Source organism: Podarcis pityusensis (assembly GCF_964106645.2).
Source record: "Podarcis pityusensis genome assembly, chromosome: 10".
In the NCBI taxonomy this organism is placed as follows: Eukaryota; Metazoa; Chordata; class Lepidosauria; order Squamata; family Lacertidae; genus Podarcis; species Podarcis pityusensis.
The window spans coordinates 54,057,086-54,077,593 of record NC_138035.1 but is presented as its reverse complement, the minus strand read 5'-3'; the positions used below and the strand labels follow the sequence as shown (position 1 = coordinate 54,077,593).

Here is a 20,508-nt window from a genome sequence, read left to right as displayed (position 1 = left end):
AGTAGATAAATAGGTACCGCTCTGGCGGGAAGGTAAACGGCATTTCCGTGCGCTGCTCTGGTTCGCCAGAAGCGGCTTAGTCATGCTGGCCACATGACCCGGAAGCTGTACGCCGGCTCCCTCGGCCAATAAAGCAAGATGAGCGCCGCAACCCCAGAGTCGGTCACGACTGGACCTAATGGTCAGGGGTCCCTCTACCCTTTACCTGTATTACTTTACATGCTGCAAAATAATTAAAGGATTGTTGATTGTGTAGTTATTCACATTAAGCGATTATGACTAAAGAATGGATCTTTTCTTCTCTTAAAGAAGTATATACCGTGGTTCTCATGGATAAGCATTTTTGCATCATAATGGCTGCAGTCCAGTCCGTAAGATATGGAGCATTCCACTGTTGCCACGAGAAAGCACCATGTATATGCATAATCACCTCTATTGAATACAGCAAAAGCAGCCTCATGCATGTGCCAGTTCTCTATGGGTAAAATCCAGAGGTGTCCATCTGTTAATGGAATGGACTTCTATTTGTGCAACAAGACTTCTGTTTTCTCTCCTTCCCCTCTGCATAAGCTCTGGAGTAGATTTGAGTTTGCAGAGGGGGAAGGATAAGAAGGGGAAGACCCACCATGGAAGCATAATTCTGTTTGTGCAATGTTGGATGTTGCCCAATGTGCATGGATATTTCAAATATTGGGAAGCACAAGATCCTTCCATCAGCAGTCTGAGAAGATCCAGAGAACTAATGTAGCATTGTGGCCAAGGGACTGAACTATCAATGAGTACCATGAACTTTCTAGCTTGCGTTAGGTAAGTCACTTTCTCTTTCTCAGTTTCCCCATGTGCAATATGGGGGACAATAGCAATGATTTACTTACAGGGTTGTTGTAAGGAATACAGCTGGATCAAGCTTGCAACGTGCTTTGAAAACATCTGCATCTTTCTTTCAGGTTAAGTTGCAGTAATATTACAGTCCCAACAGGGACATGCCACATGCTTCTTCTGAACACACAACTTGGTTCTTGGTGCCTGTTTCACATTCTGTCTTCACTGGAGAGGCACAGACAATGTAACTGAAAGCCGCATGCCGGTGGCTCTTATATAGGCAACCCAATGCATTTTTTTCACAGCTTCTAAGCTTCACTCAATATTGGAGTGCTCCAGTGCACACTGTTATTCCATCCGTCTAAGAACCTGCTGGAAATTCTGGAGAGAGGAGTAGAAACCCTGCCATCTGATCAACTGGTTTCTTGCAGCGATTTCACAGCAGCGAGGGGTGGAGGAATTGCATGGTCCTGCTATATCCTGGAACATGGAGCCTGGAAGCAGCCATCGGAGCATGGCCTCATTTTTTCATCTCAACATGCTGCTGCTTGATCTGGGCCAAAGGAAAGATGTATTCTGGTGGCTTGTTTTCCACAATACTGTTGCCTTGTGATGGCCCAGATGTCTAAACCAACGGGAAGCTGGTTCATTTGGGCAAATGAGCCACTACCGAACAAACCTCAATCTGTCCTCACCCAGCCTCCATTTGCCTGCCTGCTTACTTACAACCAGACCAGGGAGTGACACTATTTGCCAGCTTTCTTCTCTTGTGGTCTCAGTGTTTCCCTTGTAGAATTCAGCAGGAAGGAGGATGGGAACAAAACTAGAATTCATTGGATTGGCCTATCATTGGCTCTGGCCCCACCTGCCATTGACTCTGGCACCACCTACTTTTGGTCTCCACCCTACCAGTTCCTCTGGCCACTGGCCACCATTCTCTGAACCTCCTATTAGACACCAGCTACTATGGACAGAGCATTATGTATTAAATATCCTATGGGTGTGTCTAAACTCAAGAGGGTTTTGCACGCTGAGACGTATAATAGCTCCTCTTTCAGAGGATTTAATGATCAAACTTGTCAGTCCTGAGAATCCTGGCTGAACCACGAGGAAGATTGTATTTCGAACCTGCTAGTAAACTAAGGGCCCGAACGCAATATCTGAGGAAAAAATCACTGTTGTCTGTTCCAGTTCATTTCCAAGACTTCGTGAGCAAGTGATTGATGACACTTTTTAATTATTCTCTGAAGCTGCTGTGTGTTACGTCAGATAAACAAAATTAATTTGCTGCTGAGAAACACGTAGCGCTTTCCAAACATACTAGAATAGAAAAGATGAAAGATGCATTAATAGGACATGTAGCATTGCCCGGATCTTTAAAATATGCACGGTTTTTCTGTGTTTACTGTGGGTGGGGTGCTTGGCTTTTTTGTAGAAACATAATCAGATATCAAATCTTCATCACACAGTTTCCTGATGATATATCGTTAGTTTATCTTCATCCCATGACATGGAGTCTTGACCTCATCTCTGCGGCATCCAGTATCAATCCATCAAAGCACTAGACAAATCAACTTCTAGTTCAGCTGAATGCAGAGTTTTCCAGAGCTATAAACAGGGCTTGTCCTAGTACTTTACTGCATGTTAACTGGTCACTAAAAGAATACCTAATTAATCCTGCTGCCGCTACAAGAGAAATATGCAAGGTCCCTATTTCAATTTTACACATTGGAGAACAATATCGAAAGGTTAAGTCATTTCTCTAGCTGCTGTGGCAAGAAGCCACAAATCAAAGGCATGACTGCTGCAAAGCTGCAAAGCACTTCACTCATAGCACTCCCACACAATCATCCCTAGCAGAAATCCGGGATTTATTGCCTGCTATAAAGAAGCAACAACAAAACTTCCCTCCATTGCACAAAGCTTGCCCTTTAGGACTTTTTCCTCGCCAGATGCAGCAGTGGCAGACAACGGTCTGAATAAAGCTTGGGGAAAGAACCCAAACATGGGGTGAAAAATAGGAATCTTGGCAAGCCACGGTGAAACGTACATCCACATGCACCTTAAAGTCTTTGTCTGTAAGCATTTGCCAAGGACTGTCCCCAAGTCTGTGTTTCTGGATGCTGCTTCAGGGCTAAGCGGGAAGGGACTGTAGGAGGGGAAATCCTCCACACCTCAGGACTGCAATACCTTGAGGACCGCTTCTCCCCATATGAACCAATTTGGACCTTGCGATCATCATCTGAGGCCCTTCTTTGTGTGCCTCTTCTAAGACATCCCCAGAGGATGGCAACACAAGAGCAAGCCTTTTCTGTGGTGGCTCCCCACTTGTGGAATGTTCTCCCCATGGTTGCTCGCCATCATTACATATCTTTAGGTGCCAGGTAAAAGCATTCCTCTTCTACCAGGCCTTTGGCTAATTAAACAATCTATGGCCTTTTAAACTGGGGAAAGAGTTATTGGTTTTGTTTCTTACTATGTTGTGTATTTGATGATGATGATGATGATGATGATTTATTTCTACCCAGCCCATCTGGCTATTTTTGAGTTTTTATATTATAAACTGCCCTGTGATCTTCTCATGAAGAGCGGTACAGAAATTTTAATCATCATCATCATCATCATCATCATCCTTACAGGCTAAGCAGGACTGTCACTGACATATTTCCCCATTAGCCCCCCACCAGAAGTGTCATGTGAATACTGAGCATCAAATTTAACTCCCTGGAATAAGTTTCAAGGGAAGAGACATGATAGCGAATCAATCACTTGATAATTTAGGGGGGTTTTTTGTACTACGCTTAAAGTCCACTTTAAGGAACTCAAGGTGGCATATGAAGGTCTCCCCCTCTCCCCATTTTAAGCTCATTACAACCCTCACTGGCCCAAGAAGACCCACTGAGCTTCCTGACTGAGTGAAGATTTGAACCTGGGTCTCTCCAGTGCTAGCCTTACCACCCCATCATACTTGAGTAAATGATGCCACACGTTCCAAGCTATAATTGCAATAACATAAATGTTACAATAAATGTGACAGCACACAGTGTAATTTGCACATAATAAGAAACTGAACCTAAGAAGAGCTGGCATTTCTTTTTCCTGTAACATGATTCTGTTTTTCTTTTCCCAGCCTTTCTGATTTTAAGAGCACATTTTAGCACTTTGATGATCTTTAGCACCACTGTGTTGTTTGTTGCTGGTTTTGTTTCGGTTATACTCTGATGCTAGTTTAAATTTGATCCTTGATTTTATGTCTTTGCTGTTTTATGGAGTGATGTGGTTACACACACACACACACACACACACACACACACACTGCCCAGAATTTTTGTTGTTAAGGTGCAATGTAAAAATGCTATCAATAAGCAAATAAATTAAGAAGGCTATAGAAGCAGTCTAGTTACTGAGCAGAAATACGAACAGCAGAGTATGAAGAGGTTAGATTTGGCGTATGCTGTATGTGAAATGCATGTTAATGAAACTTGTTCCATCCATAAGCTCCTTCTGAGGTAGTGACTTTACTCCCTTTTTCTTGGCTTTACCAAGGAAGCAGCTAATGATATGGAACAGTTTGGGGCTTGTGTCACCAGGGAAGGAAAACAAAGCAAGTAGCACGTCTTACACTTCAATACCTCGAGAAATCATTGCTGCCAAACCACAGCAGGAAAGTCGATCTAAACTCGCAAGACAAAGGTAATCTTAACAAGAAAGGAAACCCAGAAAAGGCTGGCTCCCTTTGGTACTGGCCAGGCCTCCTGCCCAGCTATTGGTTTCACCACCTTCATAAAAATGATGGCTGCATACAGGATATGGACCCCACCCCCCATTGCCTCCACACTGCATGTTTCCTTAGCACACTTCTGTGCCTGAATAAGGCACCAAGCCAAGAATCTTCTCCCTGCTCCGGAAACCGTGTCCTCCCTCAAAGAGGGCATGTATTGCGGTGTGACCTGACAACCAAACCCTGTGTTGTGGGTGGGTTCGATTGGATACCCACAACACCCTATTGGTAGGTCCCTCAATGCTGGGTTTAATCAGGTCAATGGGACGCTAGCCAAACGGATCAAGGGACCTATATATGCCCATGCATGTGACCCTGAGCTTCCTCTTTGGGCCAGTGCATCGTAACACCCGCCCACCTCTTCCTATACTTAGGGCTTGTGTTTGGCCTTGCTATGCCGTCATGTGTCATCTGTTGTTGCAACAGGGGCACGGCAGGAATTTCCCCCCCTTGGTTGATTGGCTGTTGCCATTTGGGTTTCGCCTGCCGCGTAGCAAATCGTCACAACTTGTAAGGTTGCAGATAGGCTCTGGTTCAGGTGATAGGGATGGGAGAATGCTCTCGCCATCCCTATGAGAAGGGTATTCCGTTAAAAGAATCCAGGGACTCAGTGGTTTGGTGCCCGTGCCTGAGTCCAGGGGGACATCTGGGTGGTGGACTAGCCTGACCCCGGCTTTCCGCTGTTCCAGGTGTTCACCCTTGGCTGACCTATGCTGGTGCCCTGGGTCAGCGCTGCCTGCAAGGGTGCAGGGAGCTAGTCGAACCAGAGCCTATGCAACCACTCACTTGATGTAATCAGTAAAGTTGTGGCCTAAATTCTGCCAAAAACCAAACCAAAATTTGAGTCTTGTCTGAATTTATTTAAGGGGGAGGTTAAAAGGTCTAAACACACGAAGTGGTAAGCATGCAACAATACATAGCCCTCACTCACACATAAGGCTAGGCTAGTGTTGCCAGCTCAGGAGCATCCGAGACACTGAGATTTCAGGGCCCAAATCTGAAATGTAGTGAGGCATCTAATCATAGCCTGCATTTTTATCAAGGCTTATAGTTTGATTAGGGTCTGTATTTTAAAATGAGCTTAAAGATTTTCAAATGTTTTATGCCAGGCAGAAGACCAGCTGCCTAAGTACTTTGGCAAGATGTTTATCCTCCTGGACAAGGGGGCCCCCTGATTTATAGCAGAAAACAATTCTCAAAGTCGTAAAAGGGAATTACAGGCTGAGAGCAAGGTTACACCACCCTACATAATTAAGAGTTGGTAAATAGTAAAACCATTAAACTTGAGCCATATCTTTCTAAGGTTAAAGGCCAAGAGCAAATGGAAAAGAAAACAACTGGCTGGAGAAGGGGAGTGTAAACAGAAGAAGAGGCTTTTTCCTATTTTATTTTGAGGCTGTAAACTGATTCCTTCCTGTTACTTTGAGAAGGTTTATTCTTCTAAAAAGCTATCTATGATAATGTATGAAATATACTGGCTTAAATGTAATTATGCAAAGGATCTAGAAAGAAAGAAATGTTAAATTCTTATTTCATAGAGTCATATTGCTGTAGGAGATCAGAGGGGCAAACGAGCCCAGCCCCCTGCCAGACAGGAGACGCCATCGAGCACTCCTGACATATGGTTGTCAGGCCTTTGTTTAAAGACCTTCAAAAAAAGAGATCTTTCATTGATGATGCATGAGAATATGAACCCAAGATCTCTGACACCTGTTTAAGATAAAAATTTAAAACTATTAACCATCTGTTTTGGAGGGCAATAGGGCAAGGAGGGCAAGAGGTGAGCTGGTAATTAAGGTTCCTTGTTGAGACAAATGTAAGATATATGACTACTTATTTGTCATTTATAGATAGAAGAATATATAGCTTTTTGTATCCCATAAAAGGCAATAGGAAATGGGTGTATCTTTTAGGATTGGTTATAGCAATCAGCCAATAGGAAATTCAACCAGGCTGATTGGACAGAGGCAGCCAAAGGAGGAGCAAGGGGGCTGGGCTGAGGGAATATAAGTGCTGGCCATAATGGCAGGAGACCAGGCCAGAGCTTGGTAACCATATACCACTGTGCCTCTCATTTATTTGTCTGACAAATAAATTATTATTTTAATTTCTCTATTGCTGCGTTGAATATTTCATTCCAGCTAAGCGTTAACCACAAGCAGGGTGCTACAGTAGGGGCCGCGCCTGGTGATGTTATTAAGATACAGGTTAATTGGGAGATGGGAGCAAACCCCCAGAATGTTTATGCTTCAATCTGCAGCCAACTCCTGCCCGGCTGATGCTTGCAAGTTGTATGCACAATTTTCTTGATGTTTTTAATTAAAAGCCCTCTTGCCAACCTGGAGATTCAAGGCCTTCACATGCCACCTGGAGGGGGCCAGGCAAACTTCGAGACTTCAGGTCAAACCTGGAAGTCTAGTAACCTAGTCTAAGCCAAACTGTGACTTATCATGAGTGAGCAAACATGCAGGCTCCCAGACAAGAGATAGTGTCTACTTTGCTGTAAGGAGACAGCTGAAAGGCTGTGTTCATTACCTTCCTACCAAATGCAGTTATACACCGAACCGGGGAGGGGGGGGTGTATTTTACAGCCTTGGGTGAAAGCAAGAATGCAATAGTTTCTTTGGAAATGTTCTCTTTGATTTGCATTATGCTGTTTGGGAGGTTTGAATTATAATTGCAAATGATTTTAACAAGCAATACTTTTTGTTTCAATTCTTCAATTACTTAAGATGTTTAGCTCAACTTACCTTATTAGGAGTGCTCAAATATCTTAGCAGGTTGTTGTTTTTTCTCTTTTTTGCCATGATGCTTCCAAAGCACAATCTTTACAACAGGAATCTATGCTGCAGTCAATGTGCGTATCTCGGCTGCGTTCTGTACATTTCTCCAGGCAATATACATAATCTCATACAGGCTCCTTTTCCCAGCTTGGATAGCCTTTCTTCAGGTGGTCAATTCTTCCCTCCCCTGTGATCACAGTGATCGATCCCATGCTAGTATTAAGCTTTTTTCCTAAGAACAGAAGCAGTACTGAGGATAATTTTAATCAGAAATGTGGGAAGGGGAGGGAAGGTTTAAAACTCTCCTCACCCTGTGATTCCCCTGCTGACTGGAGAATAGCTGAGAGTGGGGAAAGGAAGGCAGGACTGTAGAAAAAAAGTCAATATTTTTGAGGAGCTCCATCCCTTCTTCCTGTTGTTTGGTGAATCACTGGGAGAGCATGTTGTAAGTTGTTAGTGGGCCAGAAGCAGCCTGGGGATAGGGGCACAATTAGGGTCACCATATAAGCCAGAAAATTCCGGCTATGTCTGGGAACCAGGGACTAACATGGCTGCCGGGGGGGGGGGGAGAGATTTTTAATTTAAAAGTAAATGTCCAGGATTTTGTTTGTTCCACAGCAGAAGCACAGTGGAGAGGTCATGAGGCATCTGATCAAGGCTTGTATTTTAAAATGAGCTTAAAAAATATATTTGCAAATGTTTGTATGTTTTATGCCAGGCATAAAGCAGCTGGCTAAGTACTTTGGCAGTTGTTTATCTCCTTGAACAGCCCCCGCCCCCCCCCCCCCGATTTATAGCAGTACCTCAAAGTTGTAAAAGGGAAATACAGGCTGGGAGCAAAGGTTACATTGACCCTACAAATTACAGAATACAATCAAGCTGCAAAAACACTAATTAAGAGTTGGTAAATAGTAAAATTTATTGTTTAACAGAAGACTCGAGCCATATTTTCATAAGGTTAAAGGGCAAGAGCTAATGGGAACAGCAGCTGGCTAGGAAAGGGAGTTGTAAATTGAAGAGGCTTCTTTCTGAAACTGTTTTTACTAAGTTCCTTTCCTTCTAAAAATCTATCTATGTTAATGTATGAAATTTATTGGCTAAATGTAATTATGCAAAGGATTTAGAAAGTAAGAAATGTTAGATTCTTATGTTAGATTCTTATTTCATTGATGGTGTGTGAGGTGAACCCAAGATCTCTGTTACCATGAGCCATCTGTTTTAGCCATCTGTTTTGGAGTGAATAGGGCAATAGGGTAATAGGGCAATAGGGCAAAAAGGTTATCTGGTAATTAAGGTGCCTGGTCGAGGCAAATATAAGATATATGGCTACTTGTCTGCCATTTATGGATAGAAGGAAATATAGCTCTTTGTCTCCCATAAAAGGTAATAGCAAATGGGTGTATCTTTTATGATTGGTTCTAGCAAACAGCCAATAGGAATTTCAACTAGGCTGATTGGACAGAGGCAGCCAAAGGAGGAGCAAGGGGGCTGGGCTGAGGAAATATAAGTGCTGGCCATCAGGGCTGGAGTGGGCAGAGCTTTGGTAACCATATACCACTGTGTCTCTCATTTATTTGTCTGACAAATAAATTATTATTTTAATTTCTCTATTGCTGCGTTGAATATTTCATTCCAGCTAAGCGTTAACCACAAGCAGGGTGCTACAGTCACTTCCTTGTCACCTCCCAGACAGTGATTTCGGAAGCCCGCTGTCCACCACTGCTGATCAGGGAAAAGTTCAACAACCTTTTGGACGATCTCAAAAAAAAGACAAAAAAACAAACCTCCCCAGGTTTTTACTTATTGAAGTATGAGAACCCTAGATACATACTACATACTTCTGAACTAGTTGGAGAAATCAAGGACATGTCACTGTGCATAGTGACCGAAGAATGTGCATATTGCCCAGAAAATATGCAAAATGCAGTCGAGATATGCACATTTCTTGAGGCCTATTGGTGATTATGAATATTGGCCAGACAACGTACAAAATTTTGTTGAGATATGCACATTCCCCAAAGCCTGTTAGGGATTCTAAAAGAGAGAGAGAAGAAAGAACTAGAGAGAATTTTCCAAAATGCATTCTACCCAGTAATATGCAGGATACTCAAGTCCCATCCTCTACAATAAGACTTACTCCCGAGGAAGTGTGTACAGGATTGTGAACAAAGACAGAGCTGAATGACCATCTGATATTCCAGATTGTACACCGAGATTCATTCATATTTATGAAAGGAAGGAGCTGGTAGAAGCACACAAAGACAACACAAAATTTACATTTTAAACACATCTTCTCTTGGAAAGGACAAGCTCTGACCTTTGATGTCTTCATAATACCAATATTTACTCACAATAAATGCAGCCAAGTTTAAGAAAAGCAAGGAGGGTTGAGTAGGTAATATATGTATTTGTTTTCATTTATTTACATTTTTTCATTAATTCAATTGTTATTGATTTTGTCCTTCATAAGAATTCAACAGGACACAGGCAAACAAAGTTCAGAAAGAAAGCATTTCCATAACAATATTATATCTTGCGTAATCCTGGCAAATGCGAGGTCCAACAAAAAGAAAATTTCCCCGTGAAATCAGTATTCTTATGGGTGAAGCAGCTAGTTCCAATACCATATATTTCAAAGTTATGTTGTTTTATTCTCCATAAAATCATATTCTTCTTAAAGCCAGGCTGTGTCATTCCGATTTCTGTTTCTTGGTTCAAGTTTCCCCATAATAATGACAAATCAGAAGCAACTGGCTTGAAAAGACATGGAGTCTCTAGTTTGTCAGGAGACGTTTTGACTTTCAGAAGCCACACAAACATAACTTCTGTTTCCTTAGCAGCTTTAATTAATTAATGTTTTCTTAATTGGTTTTAAAGTGTATTTTGTGCATCACTTTGATCATTCATATAGAAAGCCAATTTATTTCTGGCAATGCAATCTGAGACCTGAATTGGTTCTTAAGAGTTGTTCAGAACGAGAGTAGGGATTGGCTGATTAAAATTGCCTCAGGTTTTGGAGTGATTCCGATTTAAAGTCATTATAGATCTGTGGAAGCCTTTGAGATAGTTCAGAATCCTTTAAACTGCTTCAAAGGGAGTTAAATGCGGGCCTAGCCATGGCAATTTTGGAGCATCTGGACTGAAACCACCTGAAGAGAAAGTCATCGCTCGAAAGTGCCCCAGAGACCTATTATTTCTGAATCAGAAGTACAATAATCCAGAATAATTTTAAAGCAGCTATTCAGGTCAGCATGTCCTTTTATATTTCTTTATCTGCACAGGATTTAATTCTCCATTTGTAGACAGAACAGGACCACCCTGAGGCTATGCAGGATGTCTGTAGAGGACTTTTAATGAACAAATCTGCACATGCAACTATAGATTGTTTTCTGGATGATTCTGTATCTGTGCCTATAAGATGGCCAAAAACCTCATATGAAAGCATTGTATCTCAGAAAGCAATAACATAACACATAACGGAAAAACCTCTCAGGAAGGAAAGAGAAGATCTGACCCATGTTTTCTTGTGATCTGCATGTCATTTCCCCCTTTTACACTGCAAATCATTTCTTAACAACCATCACAGTAGAATCACTATGAAATAAGATGATGGCTATTCTATTCTAGTTATTCAATTTCTTAGACATCTTCTACTAAAAATAGTCTCAGGTACAGTACATGCTGCAAACAATGGATTGTGCCCAAATAAGTTTTACTTGGAGTAAACCCATTGAAATGAGTTAGTCATGCACATTAATTCCAATAGGTCTAATTTGATTCTGACCTACATAAGATACAACCCAATATTAAAAAATACAAGGGTGAAAAATGTAGATAACAGCAACCAGCCCATGTTAATATGATTCTAATAGCAATGCTACTGCCCACCAAGAAAATACAGATATTGTAAGTGGCACAAGGGAAGCCAATTTAAATGCCCAGCAGAATACAAAAATGTTGACAGCCAAATGCCTGGGGAAATGGGGACGCTGTTACCTCATGCCAAAAAGTTGTTAAAGGGTCTCAGAATCTGTCCATAGGCTTCTGGTAGGCTTATGTCAGAAGAGACATTCTGCAAGATAGTGGGGTCTTGGACAACTATAAGAAGGCTTTAGAGGTTAAAACCAACTCTTAGATTTGGGCTGCAAAAGATGTTGCTAACCAGTGCAGCCAGAACAGCATTGGTATAATAAGGTCAGACCATCTGGTCCCCACTAGCAGTCTGGTGGCTGTGTTCTGCACCAGCTGCAATTTCCAGGCTATCTCCAAAGGCAGCCCCACATAGAGAGCATTGCAGCTATCTAAGCTGCAGGTCACGTGAGCACAGTCAACTGAAGCCAAGCTATCCCAACCCAGTTAGGGATGTAATTGGGCTAAGAGACAGCAGAAGGTTACAGGTGCCATTGAGGCCACCTGTCTCTCAAGTAACAGCGATGGATCCAGGAATCAGGTGACTCTTTGAGCTATGAATCTGCTCCTTCAAGAGGAGTGCAATCCTACCCCAAACTAGTTGACCACCACTTCTCTGGGCAGCATAAACCATTTGATAAATATACAAAACAATCCCGCAGGCGCCTTCTCTGTTGTCTTTTTGGCACCTGCTAAAGACATTTCTCTTTCAACAAGCCTTCTAAACTCTCTATTCCAACTTGTATCTGTCTTGGAATATAATTGATTTTTATGTATGTGCTGCTGTTTTTAAGTGTTTTTATATTTATAATTAGTTTTTGTTTTGTTTTTAAATATGCAGATGTTCTTAACTACTTTAATATGTGTAACTGTTTGATATATGTTCTGATATTGTAAATTGCTTTGGGATGCCTCATGGGAAGTAGTTTATAAACAAAAATAAATTATTATTATCATTAATTTCATTCCCTTGCACTCTGCTGCAAAGGCTTTTGAGAGAGGTTTAATCTCTCGTTCATTAAAAAATGCTGGGTATAGCTACATTTTGGATTCTGGTGGCTTTAAAGCCATATTTCCAAATTATTACTGGGTAACTGATTGTTTATGTCCACCGTTTGGTTTCCTCAGCAACTAGTTGTAAGGGGGAAGGGGACACTTTTGCTATGGCAACCAGAACTGATTGCTTATTTTACAGCTTTGCTGGTCTCCATTGTAAAAGCAGTAGTTAGATAATACGCACACAAAGGGCCAAATAAACATATGTTCTCTAATGGCATGCATTTGCAAGATTTCTCTTTCTGGGGGATGAGTAATCAATAAGACTGTTACTAAGTAGCTTATGGGTTCCAGCACTTTAAAGTGAAAACACCAGGTTTGGTTATGCTTTGCTGCTTGTGGATTTTCATAAAGGCAGAGCATGCTTGGAGATTAAAAGCTATTATTTGCTGGATACTAATGATGAGGTGGGGGGGTTCTCCTCCCTGTTCCTCCTAAATTAAAGAATTTACTGCACAAAAGCACATTCATACTGCTTCTTGAGGAATTTTGCAAAAATCTTCCAATTACAGCATCACTGTTACATGATCATCTAGGCCCTACTTAAACACCACCAGTGAAGGAGCATCTACTACCTCCTAAGACAGTCCACTCCTTTCCATTTCCCCAATTCAGGGAGCATGGAAGATGGTGCTACTTCAGCAATGAGGCAGCTCACACTAGGAGCTTATATAGGAACTGGAGGCCCCACAGTTTCCTGGCTCTCAGAGAGGCCCTGACTTGGGCAACTGCCTTCATGTACTTCCCTACCTCTCAAGTAGCCTAATGTGCAATTAGTTCTGCCTCATTCTCACCTGGGCAGCAAGGTTGGCATGGTGTAAACACACAGGCGGGAGCCCTGAATTGGCTCCAGTGGTGTGTTTGCACCATGCTAGTCTCTTCCCTCCACCAATCCATCCAGGTATGCAGCAGCACCTCAGCCCAAGGGAGGTCAGGTGAGTGGTGCAACCTCACCATGCCATCTGTTGTGGGTGGTGAGGAGAATCTAAGAGTCAGCCCGAAATCCAGGCAGCTGGTATGGGGGCCTTCAGTCCTGCAGCAGGGATACTCAGATCTATCGACTTTTCAGGGTCCCTGGCAGTGGGGAGCTCTGCTCCTCTTATGGGGCTTCAGGTTCAAAGTCTGAACAGGGCCAAACCCTGATGACTCCACTAGCCTCTCTTCCTGTTAAGACATTCCTCCTAATGTTTAGCCCAAATCTGTTTCCTTGCCATTTTCACCAATTAGTTCTAGTTCTGGCTGCTGGAGCAGCAGGGAACAAGTCTGCACAGTCTTCTACGTGACAGTCCTGCAGATATTCTGAATTATTCCTTTTCCTCCCACTCCAAGGCAGGCAGGCAGACTGAGACCCATTTCTCAATCTGCAAAATAGCAATACTTATTACTAAACCTGACTGTTGAAAGAATGTATGAGTGTGATAAAGCAAGTTGCATATTAAAATTGCAACCTCCCGTCAGATAACACCGTATCCATTATGCTTTTGCTAATATATGGTACCAGGAAGACTGACAGCTCCATAACACTGTTACATTTGTACACAGAAGTTCCTCATATGTAGAAAATTGTGTGATTCCTGAATATGACAACCCACCACCTATGTAGATTGCTGTGGGTAACTAATTGATTGATTGATTGATTGATTGATTGATTGAGTTTACTTATCTGCTGCTTTCCACAATGAGCTGTGCTGTGGCAGGTCTTATTACACTTATTGTGCATGTATATGTTTTCCGTTCTGTTCTGCTCATGTGGAAGCACTGGCTGAACACAGCAAGATAGGCTGCAAGTGGTCAGCACCACGGACAGCTCAATGTGTGTGGTTGGGAGCAGCTGATGGTTATGAAGTCAAACCAACAAGCAGAGAACTTGGAGCGTTACTCTTGACAATTATCATGAGCCAACTGCAAGATTAACCTGTCCCACAGCTCTGCTTTCTTATAGGAAAACTGCTTGGGCTTAAGTAGGCTATGCCATATTCTGAATGTGCCTACACTGCCAAGGAAGACACTGGTGCCCCTATAAACCATAGTTTGTTCTAAGAATGAGTGTTCTAAGTCAGAGACATAGGATAGGGCAGGACTGCCTCCTCAGGCACAGCAGATGGCGGCACTGCAACCCCCCAGAGCTCCCCTTCCATGTCAGCCTCTGGCAGTGGACTTACTTTGGAAACTGTCTCCTAGGTTGGTTCCTGAACCCAGTTTTCTTCCTGTGTCATCCTCTGAGGGAGCCTGAGAATTGGTCCCTAACTAGCTGGTACAACCCTATAGGTTGTATAGAATTTTTCTACATAAAACGGCATGTAAAGGTGACTATGTAGGGATTTTTCAATGTGTAAAGGATCCCTGATTTCCAATCCTCATTCCAAACAAAAATTATAATGATTATAACCATCACTACCCAGTACTTCATTCGTTAGCGTGTTGGGTTTCTTACGTTCTAGCCCCTATGAACTTTTGCCTATACAGTGGTACCTCAGGTTAAGTACGTAATTCATTCTGGAGGTCCGTTCTTAACCTGAAACTGTTCTTAACCTGAAGCACCACTTTAGCTAATGGGGCCTCCTGCTGCTGCCACGCCGCCGGAGCATGATTTCTGTTCTTATCCTGAAGCAAAGTTTTTAACCTGAAGCACTATTTCTGGGTTAGCGGAGTCTGTAACCTGAAGCGTATGTAACCTGAAGTGTATGTAACCCAAGGTACCACTGTAGATTTTCTAGGACTAAATAATCCTCATTGGATGTTTAACATACATGGAGAAGCAGAACCTTAGGATCTTTGCTTATCATTTGAAACTCCACTCAAAGTGGCCGAAACTTTGCAAAACTATAGATCCTTTGCAAGACCATACTATCCTTTGACAATACTCAGACAAACCAAAATCACAACTGGTATACCAAATATGGATCATGTTACTTCTTTTCTTAGTAATTCCGAGTACAAATCTGTGTCACCCAGAAAAGAAAGTACTATCTATGCAAATTGTTTCTTACATATGGCAATATACCTAAATAGAATATAGGCCAACTTCAGAAATTCAGCTTTCCTTTATTGCATAAGTCCCCCTCTTCCTTAGGAATTAGGTAGGGGACATGGAGGGGAAGGCTCAGAACACATTTGCTAAAAGAAAGATTTGGCCAGTTGCAGAAATGACCACAGCATGGCCCTTAAACTGCTGTTCCTTGGCTGTGTCATTGCAAAGGGGACAAAGAATGGCCAGAGGGAATCAGCAGCATTAGGCAAGCAATGTGACAAAGCCAAATGAAGGAGAAGGGAAACAAACTCCTAATAATGACACGGGCACATATGCTAATATATTTTATGGCACGCGTGCAGCATAATTTCACACTCTCAGAAATAAGCCCAGAGGCAAACTACACAAAGGAAGAGATGTCTTATTTCCAGAATCAGTATTATTATTCTTATAGTTGTTCCAGTGGGAGTATGCCACAGATGCCAAGTCCTTTCAGAAGTACGTCGGTAAGCACAAACATTATTCTGTGAACCACCCTGAGACCTCCAGGTATAGGGCGATAAATAAATTCTAATAATAATAATAATAATAGTAATAATTGCTGGAGTTGACAAAAGAGTGTACCATTACTGGCAGGGAACTGGGTCTGTTTAACATGCTGCACATCTGCACACCTTCGTATCCGGTAATCTCTTTGCTGATAGCCAGGGAAATGTCAGCCCACCTGAAAGCTGCAGTTCCCCCTTTCTGGATAGGTGAACAAGCTTTCATCATCAGCTGAGCTTGGAAGCAGCTGTTTTTAAGGTCAAGCCTGATGTGTAGAATACTGGTTGGTTGGTTGGTTGGTTGGTCGGTGTGACAATCACAAAGCAACCTCCTTTCCACTTTCCCACCCAGCTATGCAGAGCACTGATTGGCAGGCTCTCATGGCAATCATGAAGCCACTTATGCTGGTCACCCAGAGCTTTCTGGTGATGGTGGCTGGCAGTGCTGGTGAAGTCTTGGAAGCAAAGACAGATAGGTTTGGCAGTGATGGTGGAGTTGGAAGATGTATGTTTCTCAGTAAGGAGAAGCTGTGACCACTGTTTGAGAGAAACATGTCTGTCTCAGGCCTTAGAAAACTGAGAAGGAAGGGGAGGTATAAATTTTAGGACTGATCAACCATTTCTTCTTTTTTTGAGAAGGAAGATTTGTTTTACAGGAACCAGATTAGAGAAAACTGAAGCATAAACTGCCGTAGCGTAGAGTTTTAGCACTTTGTGATAGGTTGACATGCAATTTGTCTTTCTCAAGTAAAAAAAAAAAATACACACACACACACACTTGAGTCGGCATCTCTAAATTATTTAAATGATTATTCAAGCTGACATACCTTTGTTCTTCTTCTGTGATCGGAGGAAGCCAAGCTGACAGTAATGTTTTGGAGTGTCACAATCAGGTGGTGACGATCAGGCTGCCCACTTTAAGACAGGCAAAAATGTACCAGCTTGACATATTCTTACTGGCAGCATCATTGTTTCATCTCACACAAAAGGAACATGCTGCCATGTTATGGTTTTGACAGCCTACCTAGGGCGAGGGGGACAATTGCACTTAGCTAGCAACTTATATTGCAAACACGCTGAGAAACATAACCCACTTTCGCAAAGATCAACATAAACCTTTTTATTATAATTGACAATGCAGTTGGAGCAATATGGATTTTTCTTCCACGCGTTCTGTTGTTAGGATATGGTTACGGGTGCTGTGACTTTGAAATATTTTCCTCCCCGGCCTAATAAATAGCGGCAGACACATTAAAGACATGAATTTTCCAAACTAAAGGCTGTTGGAGGATTGATTTATTTCCATGTGTCCTGTGAGCAACAGACTGAAGACACAATCTACCCCCATGTTCTTCTGCCTAAGTCCCATTGAAATGAATGGGGATGGTGAAAGAGAATTATTGTCAATCTCATGCAAGCACTTCTGCTGTGAAAGGGTCATTAGATTAAATGCAGGTCCAAATATCGGCCATTCTATTCCCCTAGCTTTGGTGCATTCAATACAGTGGCATTGGAAGAGGATGGAATGTCTCTTGGTACCTTGATCTTAAAGGAGCAGACCAGCAAGCTCAATGCAGCCCACTGTGGCAATCACACAGGGTCCCCGGACATTTAACGGTCTATTGATCCCTGTGCCACCACTGTGCTCGCTTCCCCGCTGCCCCCAACCCGTTACTCTTGGGTAAAACACTGAGTCCAGACAGTTGTTAAAAGTGAACCAAATAAACAAGTTTATTTTATAAACATCAACAAGTTTATGGTTTCTCAGATAATATTCCTGGTCAGTATCTTAACTTTAGTTTCTTTACCAGGCTATACCTTCCTAATACCTTCTGAATGATTATATCAACTGTTTGACTGACTCCTCTTAACAAATTCTCTCTCTCTCTCCCATCAGACTAGCCCAACCCACAGACTTATCCTGTCTCTTCTTACTCCAGACTGTCTTCTCAACCACCCTAACTCTAACTCCTCCCCTTGGGTTCCCATTGGTTAGTCATTTTACAATTAGTTAACCCTTTCCTTATGAACCCAGTATGATGTCACACACCTAGGAGGGCAAACGCCAAACCCACTGTCTAAAAACAATATGCAAGTTGTGGAGTGTGTGTAAGGGGTGTGGTGCCCACAGGGTTCTGTGCAAGCAGAATCCAGGATCACCTGTGGTGTTCCGGACATACAACTGAGTTGTGAGCATAACCCAGCAAAGATGACCCACACTGCCATGTGCAGGCAATGCTGAAGCATATCTGTAACTATGCATCCACAGAGGGGCAAAACTAGGCTTTATTTCACCCAGGTAAAAGAGCCAGTTTGGCAACCCCCACATGCATTTGTGAACACACACACACAGGCTGGGAGCCTCAATATCATCCCTCTGGAGGCTTCACCTGGGGCCCAAAACCCAGCTAGTCCCCCTGTGCCTACAGCACTGCATCCCCACTGCATTGCTCAGTCTAGCTCCAACTGCTTTGATCCTTTTAAAAAACACACACAGAGAGAGAAAAACAAATGGACCTCCTTATCTGGGACTGAGAGTTATGCGCTACTAGAGCAGGACTAGGGTTATTATATCTAGGCATGCAGCTTTGGGAATTTTCTGCCCCGAGCATAAAGAAATGATAAACAGATATCTGTATGCTGCCGCTGCCCTCACAATAAAACAGTTTTCTTTTAAATGATTTAGCTACCAATATCAGTTTTGTTTCCATAATATTAGCTATAAATCTGGATTTACAATTACTTTTAGGTATAATATCCATACCCTTGCTGAAACAGAGACATAAGCCTACTGCCAGTTTAAGAGCTTTGTCATAAGAGTAAATTATTCTGATACGATTTCATATTCTCTCTCTCTCTCTCTCTCTCTCTCTCTCTCCACCTTTTGTGAAGAGAATGAATATTTCTTAGGCTCCGCTCTGCCTTTGCTACAGTCTGTCACCAGAATGAGTTATCACCAAATTTTAATGCTCCTATATTGAGCATTTTTATTCTCATTATATTCTCCCTCCTTTCCCCCCTTAATCTAGTGAGAAAAATTATAATAATAAAAGAGGAAAATAGGAGGACATTTATCCATTCCCTTGACACTCTTGACACAGGAGCCTGGACAGAAAGTACATCAAACTATATTATACTAAATATAATGATGCAGCAAGAATGAAGGTTAAAATTAGTTCATTCTCTTGGTTCACCTTCAGGGCCTGAGAAGGGACTTCAATGGCCAGCATCACTTTCAATTAAAGAAAGAGACGGGAACAAAATACCATCAATGGCTACTTTGAAGTACACTGTGGAATTGTTTTTTTAAAAATTAAGCTGGACTTTATTGGCCACTTTGGTGTAACAAGGTGGAGAACTGAAAACATAATATTATTTTTATAACTTCAAAGTGGCAATCCTAATCATCCATCCTAGGAAGTAAATTCCTTTGAAGTTGGGCTAGGAAGGTGAATATATGGCAGAATATACACATTACCAGCTTACAACACAGCTAGGTTGTTCTCCCCCCTCCCCCATGTGGATCAAAGCTGGGGTTTTGGGGTGGGAACGCATCATTACTTCATAAGAAATCATAGCATGGATATGGATCATGGCTAATGTTGTGTGTACACCACTTCCCAAAGCAGCGTTGGGAGTGCACTGAATGCAGAGCAAACGAGAATGTGTACACACCCTAAGTCTGAAAGGAGCCTGTGCTTCTTAAAATATGACCATGTTTACCAGCACTGTTACATCGGGGTCTATTGGGTGCTAAGGATCTTACAAAATGTTGGGTAAATTCAGACAACCATCAGACACCCCCATCCCCGAAGTTTCCCTATTTTCCAGGGACAGTCCTGGATTTACAGAAGCTGTCCCAGTTTCTGATTTCATTCCGGAAAGCCCTGCTTTTCCTTAGGACATCCCTATTCTCATCAGAGAAATGGTGGAGGGTTATGCGACCCCCGAGCCAAGGAGACAAGTAATTATATAACCTTTAGAAGATATCTGAGGGCAGCCCTGTATAAGGAAGTTCTTTGATGTTTAAAATTTTATTATGTTTTTATATACAGTATGTTGGAAGCTGCCCAGAGTGGCTGGGGCAGCCCAGTAATATGGGTGGAGTATAAATAATAATAAAAATTATTATTATGTAATAATAATAATAATAATTTATTATTTATACCCCACCCATCTGGCTGAGTTTCCCCTATTTTCATCAGAGATGTGTTGAAGGATATGTAACCATTTACCAGAGTGTACCTGCGCAACTTGGTAAACTGGTTGATGTCCTGTCAAAATGGGTTGGCATAATAGGCATGGTATCAATTTTATTTGATTCAGTAAACTTATCAGCTCATATCCTGGCAAACTTCAGTTTGGAGGGGCCTTGGCAACATGATTTCTGCTGGGCCTCTCCTAAATCAGTGAGTCACTGGCCCAAAGCTTACCTGGCAGTAGCAGTGGGCAGCTCTAAACCATGATTTTCAATTTCTTTCTTGATGAGGCAGCATGCTGGTATTTTAAATACCCAGCACAGGGGACCAGAACTACAGATCAGAATGACAAGCAGAAAATATTCAATTTAATATGTCAATTAGGAAATCAATTCAATGGGGTTTGCTTAAGATACAAAGTACAATGTTGCCATAAAGAACA

At 42.2% G+C, this 20,508-nt stretch overlaps 1 long non-coding RNA gene across 1 annotated transcript; it reads left to right on the top strand.

The window, feature by feature from the left end:
- Positions 1-682: 682 nt before the first annotated feature.
- On the top strand, positions 683-8,043 carry LOC308457343. Its single transcript, XR_013976876.1, has 3 exons — positions 683-807; positions 4,369-4,515; positions 8,005-8,043. It is a non-coding gene; the product is annotated as an uncharacterized lncRNA (long non-coding RNA).
- Positions 8,044-20,508: the final 12,465 nt, after the last annotated feature.